The sequence below is a fragment of the Argiope bruennichi genome, chromosome X2, assembly GCF_947563725.1.
Source record: "Argiope bruennichi chromosome X2, qqArgBrue1.1, whole genome shotgun sequence".
Classification (NCBI taxonomy): Eukaryota; Metazoa; Arthropoda; class Arachnida; order Araneae; family Araneidae; genus Argiope; species Argiope bruennichi.
This window is the reverse complement of record NC_079163.1, coordinates 116,450,915-116,458,361: the sequence shown is the minus strand read 5'-3', so window position 1 is coordinate 116,458,361 and position 7,447 is coordinate 116,450,915. Positions and strand designations below refer to the sequence as shown.

At 29.9% G+C, this 7,447-nt stretch overlaps 1 long non-coding RNA gene across 1 annotated transcript in view; it reads left to right on the top strand.

The window, feature by feature from the left end:
* LOC129960535 (uncharacterized) overlaps positions 1-7,447 on the top strand; it is a 152,585-nt gene that overhangs the window by 64,611 nt on the left and 80,527 nt on the right. The window contains exon 2 of the long non-coding RNA XR_008783611.1: positions 5,210-5,343. This is a non-coding gene — a long non-coding RNA (uncharacterized LOC129960535). The remainder of the gene's footprint in view (positions 1-5,209; positions 5,344-7,447) is intronic.

Here is a 7,447-nt window from a genome sequence, read left to right as displayed (position 1 = left end):
TTTAAATAAAAAATGAATAAGGTAAATTATTTCATTAATAAATGAGTAAATTATTTCTAATTCATCTAAAAAATGAAAAAATAATAGGGACATCATTGCGAACTGATGCGCAGCGTGCGTTTATTCAAAAATCAAACATTTTTCAATAATTTTCATCTTTATTTCAAGTTTATCACATTTCAAATAATAGCGACTACTACATTTTTTATCATGAAATTTTCCGTGCCTTTTCTATTGTTAAAAAATTCATATCTGGAAACATTATACACAAAAGTTTAATTTTACATAGATTAGTTAAACAAGCATTTCGTTTGCAAGATTAAATTTATTATAAAATTCTTTTTGTCATGATATCACGAATGAGTTTTGATTGTATCTTATCATATTTCACACTAAGTAATATATCTCATCAACAAGAAAATATTAGTAATTTCTCAATTAATTATTAAGTTTATTAGATCGGATTTGATATCCGATCTAATAAACTTAATAATTAACTTCATCTTTCTTCAGTTTCTGAATTCACAACTTTCAGTAATTTTGCTTATCTTTATTTTAGATGTGAGCTTGAAAGAAGCTTGCAAATTCGCTTAAAATGACTATTTTAATTGCATTTTATTGTTAAATTTTTATGGAAATGAACTGCTTCGAATAAACCAGACTTTTGAAAGCAGTTTTCCCCGGCCCAATAATTAAATTTCGCTTTATGTAAATAATCTAATAAAATGAATATTTCGCGAAAATTTGAGATTGTTTTTATCTAATGAATATTCGACTTTCTGGGAGAAATAAGTCCAAAGAAATGGGTTTTCATTTCAAATTAAAGGAATAAGATTTTTATTTTTTAAATTAGCTCTACATCTTCCTCATACACTGCATAGGCGTGCAACATTTTTTAAATTTACAAATTTCAGCTTCAATGTTTAACGGAACCGAATTACTTAATATATGTTTACTATCACATAAGCAATGGAAAATTCATTTTGCCTACATTTACTACCAAATAAGCGATGGGACATTCATTACTTATGTTTGTAGTCGAATAAGTTGGTAAATTAATAAGTTTATTTCGATCGACTGGAGTAAGGAAATTTATTTATTTATTTATTTTTTTTGGCATGATCCGTCCCAAATTCGTTTTATTTTCAGTTTGATGACACAGAAATTGTCTGAATCCAACATATTTCTTCCTTTTTATTAGATGATTTGGGAGAAAAATAAATGTTACAACTTAAAAGTAAAGTGAATACGGAAAATGCTCTATTCTTTCAATGATTACATGAAGACCATCTGAACACAGCACGTTTCTTTTTTTTCGCTTAATGGTTTTGAGAGAGAAATAAATGCTACAGATTTAAAGTGAGTGAATGTAGAAAATTGTCTAGTTAGAACAGTGTTTTTTTTTTTTTTTTGAAAAACACAGCCTTTTGATTTTTTGGAAGTAATTTCTTATTATTTAATTTAGTACTTTTTTTATAATTTTATTACAAAGCATACAAAAATCCTCCTAAAATATCGAAAATTGACGTTAAAATTCAAACGAAGCTAAAATCAGAATCCTGATCGTATCGGTCTTAATGGAATTGCTTCATCCTTAGATGTTAAATTCATTCAGATGCTAAATTCAAATAACTTTTGCGAAAATTTAGTCATTTATAATAAAACTATTGAATTGATCAGCTTATTTATAAAATTCTAAAGACCGTATACCGGGATAAAAGTAGGAGGTAAGACTCACGAGTAAACTGTACATGTAGGAGACACCGAATTAAAATTTAGAGTGACTGGCTTATCCCTCAGAATCAAAGGCTTCCAATGTTTTCCTTTAGTAACGTTTATCTCAATTAAGAATGTAAAACCCTCGTAAGGAAATTAAAATATAAAAGATGTAAGCTATTTTATTTTATTCATTTATTTTTATTTATTATTAGGTCAAACGATTGTTTTGTGTATGGTAGAGACAATGATGATAATAGAAAAAGCAAAGGCAAAGAATATGAGTAAAATTATCTAGAATCATTTTTTACTGGAAAGAGGCGGTGAACTCATTTTCTAGAACTGGGTCTTTATACTTTCAACCCCAAAGGGCTTGGAGTTGCAAAAAGAATGACAACAGTTACTTTCGAAAACTCCATCAATATCAATATAAGAAATAACAAAATTAGACTTAAAGTATTAATTATAAAATTTAAAATATTTTAGATATTTCATATCAAATCACTTTATTTAATTAGTCACTCAAATTCGTTTTTCATATACAATTAACATTCTTCATCTTTCAGATGAACAGGAATGCGTGATATTGTTCAATATTATACAATATTGTACGATATCATACGGTATTATACAATAAATGTGTGTTATTGTAGAAACTGTATTCTTTCCGTGTATAAAAATGACTAAAAATAGATTGTGAGTTGATAGTTTGTAAGATGCCCAGTTCTAGAACCGGCTAGATTTCCTAGAAAATCATACATCATTTGTCACTGTTAGGAATTGATCTTATAGAAAGTTCACCAGAAATGATAAGTGTAAAGGAAGAAGTTGGGACTCTGGAAATATTTAAGGACAAATTTGAGATTTGACAAATGATGATTGATTTCCTGCCATCCATGCTGTGCAGGTCAGAATAGCCAAAGATAAGAGGCAAATGCATGACAGCTGTACAAGTAGGAAGTAAATGGTAAAGCGAAATGCGCAATAAAACGTAGACACATATCATTTATAGCAATCAGAGTTTCCTACAGTACTGAGACACTGTATATCATTTGTCATGATTAGAGTGGTTTCTATGTAGAGAACTCATTATAAATTTTATAACTCAATAAAATATTTATTATTCTTGGAAACGTCGAAAAATAGCTTTGAGACTTGACGAATGGTGTCCAAATGCAATGAGAAAATGCTAACTTGTGAAATAGCTTAAGATGAAAATCAAATATTACCTTTACTATATGAAAAGTTAAGGTTACTTATGAAAGGCTACTATATGAAAATCAAATGTTACCTTTACTATATGAAAATCTAAGGTATAGTAGCTAACAAAAGTAATGGGACACCTCTGTAACTTTGCTATTATAATCGCATCTTCACAAAATCGATGTCGATGGAAATTGCTCATGTTGGCAGATTTATTTAGATTGATAAACTGATTAGACGAGATAATTAGCAGAGTTAATTGATTAGTGTTTTTTTTTTTTTGTAAATACTTTAAAATTCTTAGGATTACGATGTTTTAATGTACCAGCTTTCTTGTCATGTAAAAATTTACTATGTTACTATTCATTTCTTTTTTTTTTACCGCAGTCGTATTTGAAAAAAAATGATAAAAATATTAATTTTTAAAAATTTTTTATAAAGTTATTTCATCCCCTTGTGTAGTAAAATTATGTTCATTAAATAAACCAAAAATAATTTGAGAAATATATTGCAGTTTCTGCCGTCAGAAATTTTTATGATAAATTTAACACTTTCATCACGTGGGATTTTCGCGTTTCATTTCCAGGAATATTCGCTATTTCTATATTATTGCAGCACATCTTATATATATATATATATATATATACAGTTGCGAAGAATATGTTTATAATAAAGAAGACGAGGTTTACAGTAAAAAAAAAAAAAAAAAAAAAAAAAAAAAAAAAAAAAAAACTCCCATTGATGCTATTATGAGTCACAAAAGCGACTTTTGAAAAGCAGTGCACAACATCTGCCCAGGATTATAAAAATAATCTGATATCTTTAAAAAACAATTTTTATCTGAAAATGCTTCGTTTAATAACTTTCGTCGAAAAATGTTTATTTGTTGAATTCAAAACAACAAAAAGAATAATTTAATATTAATAATTTTAGGATTTTGTTTAGGATATATATATATATGTGTGTGTGTGTGTGTGTGTGTGTGTGTGTGTGTGTGTGTGTGTGTGTGTGTGTGTGTGTGTGTGTGTGTGTGTGTGTGTGTGTGTGTGTGTGTAACAGACTGGGCTTCCTAGTCATGTTTCGCTAACAAAATTAAAAAATCGATCATTTCGACTGTTATCATTTCAGACAGTCTATGCTAAGTTTAGATGTTTTCAAACTCTGTAATGTGTAATAGAGCGTATGAGTAAGGACGTCGATATCAAATGCTATTCAGACTAATTGATTTGCCCAGTCATTTAATTGAGAATCTTTGTGGACAGTTTTTGATAATCGATTAAATGAAGATAATCGAGGCGCAGTTCAAAGAGCGTCTCATTTTCATCGATGTAGATGAATGATATTCTCCAGACAAGTCTTTTGATAACTGCAAAATCTAATTTATCAAATGAAACTGTTCCATCCATTAAGCAAATAATTTTTTAGCCTTGTAAGAATCAAATGAGTCCATGTAGTCTACATTCACATTGTTTACAATAAATCCATCTTGAAAGTGTGATATAAACAAGTGATATGTTTTGTATACATAAGATAGAATATAACTTTTATATACATTTTTTTTTAAGATAAAAGTTTTCATGTCTGAAACTGAAGAAAACTCTTCAATCGTCAATAATCTTTCCTATATGAAATATATATTTATGACTTGGCAGAAAACTCTATTTTGAGCAATTATACAACTTATTAGAATTCAAATTCATTCCTGAAAATAAATAAGTAAGTTTTTTTTTATCATTCATTCAAAAAATTAATTAATGATTAAAGCAAGGAGAGAATGTTAAAAATGAAATATCTCAAAATATGTGGACGCATATCTAGAAACAAGGACACAACTAAGACATGAATGTCGTTTAAAGTCTTGATTTGTCTTGTTGGATTAATATCCGTATTTAAAGTTGTATATGAGCTATTAGAGATTTACATTATATTCTGGTCATCGTCATTGTATATCTCAACGATGACGTTGAATTGACCCTTAATTCCTCCAAACTTAATTCCTGAAACTTCATAGACATCAGGATCATCGCCGACACAAAGAATATAAGAGCAAGGCCTGTTTTACCATTACATGACCTTCGACACCCATCAAAGGGAGCCGCAACAATGGGCATTTGTAAGATGAACGAGATTTCCTCTCAATTCTGGGTCTCTACATAAATTTTTATTTGCATTTCACTTTAACTCTGAATTTTTTTTCATAATGAAAACCAATTGTTGTTGCTCAATACTTAAATGCTGTTTATTCAATTGATTATTGTATTGCAGAACATAATTGGTTCCCTCCTTTTAGTACCAGTCCTGACATTCACGGAGCCTTGGCAGGACTACATACTCGGCGGAACTCAGGAGAAATAAGTTCTCGAATTACCATTCCTCTGACGAGAAGGCAAGATTTTCTACCAGGACATCGCAGACTCTTTAATAGTAAGCGTACGAATACTTCATTGATACATTGAAACTATCATGGAAAAAAATCATATGATTGGTCTTATGACATTTTAGTGTTAATTATATATTTTGTTTGTCACGAAATATTTAAGTAAAGAAAATATTTTTTTTCTTTATAGCTTGTTAGATGTTGTTTATTTTGTTTAGAGTTGTCTTGTTTTATATTATTCCTCATGGATCCATAATACAACTACAAGATTGAAAAATAAATGATAAATAATATAATGTAGTAAAAGTGAAACATACCCGGCAGTCTTCTAAGCCGTTCAAAAGAGCGTGTAAAGAAATCGTTAAGTGAATATATATATATATATAAATCTAATTTAAATGCTAGTTAATTTCCTAATTTTTATCTTAATTTAACTCACATTAACTTCATTCTAAAATGGTCTCTTATTTTCTGATCCAATTCCACCTTTTTTATTTAATTAATGCCACACGAGCTCTATAAAAATGTTTTAATCAGCATTTTCACATGCTCCCAGTGGAGGGATAAAAATCTGTCCATTTCCTACAACTATCTATTTCTATTTGCTAGGTCTACACGTGTCAAAGAAATCCCTATCAGAATCTCATAGTATAAAATCACCGGGGAAGAATATTCAACGCTCTTTTGCTCTACTCTTGTGTCGTGGATTGACGTATCTAGTCGCTTCTGTCTTGCACATAAATTATGCCTCCCAGGATGGAATATCTCTTATATATATATATATATAAGTGTATAAAATTTTAGCTCGCTTTACATTTCAAACAAACTATATAGATTGAATTAGACAACCGTTTATTTGATTGGTATCCCTCTTATGGATCTCATTTCCGTCTTTCACAAACGTTTACCTTATTATTGTTATTGGAGAATTTAATTATGTGAGTTTTTGTGAGACATGGAGTTTCCAATCTATCTATCATAAAAGAATGCGCAAAAAAATATGAAAAAGAAAAGAAAAGAAAAGAAAAGCCAGGAAGCAGGTTATAAAATACTAAAAGTAGGAAATGAGGGGAAAAAATGCAACAAAAAAAGGGGGGTTGAAGAACGAGAATGTTGAGAAAAAAAAGTTGACGCGACAATTATTTGACCCCCAGTGTTAGAAAAGCAGATTCGTCTCTCGACTTAATAATGAATGACTCCATCACCCACCTCCATCTCCACGGCAGACTGAAAATTCAGACATGAACGACTAATTGCATAGTTCAGGAGTAAAGCGTCTCTAACTTTAGAAATCCAAGTGGATCGTTAGACTAATGTCAAGTCGAAAATTACGCTGTCAAGATTATCTAAGTGAAACCGAATTCCACAATCTCTTGGCTGTAACTCCCCCGATGACTGTCACATTTAGGTATCTGTGACTCCTCTCTTCACCTTTAACTCGGATGCTCCCACACTGTGACTTCGGTTGGCGTTTTTCCAGATGATCTTTACGAGAAGATGTTGCGGGATGTTTTTGTTTGGATTGTCATTTTTATTTCGAGAAGAGTTGGAAATAGCTTCCGATGCGGCGAAAAATCCCTACTTTTTTCCTTCGCTTTTCTGACTCGAATAGAGTGAGAATTCACTTAAAATAAATCAATTCACTTCCAAAGTTGATCGAAAAATTATTGATTAAACTGAACTGAGGATTCGCTTACCATTTTTTTTTTTTTTTTTTAGTTTCGTATTTTTAAAGCACTTGTTATCATGTTTTTGATGTACTATTTAGTTAAATAAAATGATAAAAGGTTACTTCTCCCCTTGTTTATAATTCTCTTTAGTTCTGATTCTTTATTTTAAAAAAGTAGAAAAGTGGCAGAAGTACTCAGGCTACAAATTGCTAAAACCGGTTTTGATGCCAAAAGGTAGATTGAACCAAATTTGTAAACTTATTATCAAATATTTTAACGTCTTGCTTTTTCATTAACTAATTAGATGGCATCTTCTCTTTGGAGAATGTGCTGTTGTACTGATTCAACTAAGAATGTGCAGAATTCTTGAGATGTTTATGAATTATGTGTAATTTTTCTTTGACGAATTATAGTGACTTTTAAGGATTTAATTTCAACTTATAAGCTTGAGAAGCGACAATCCAATGCTCATATGTTACAC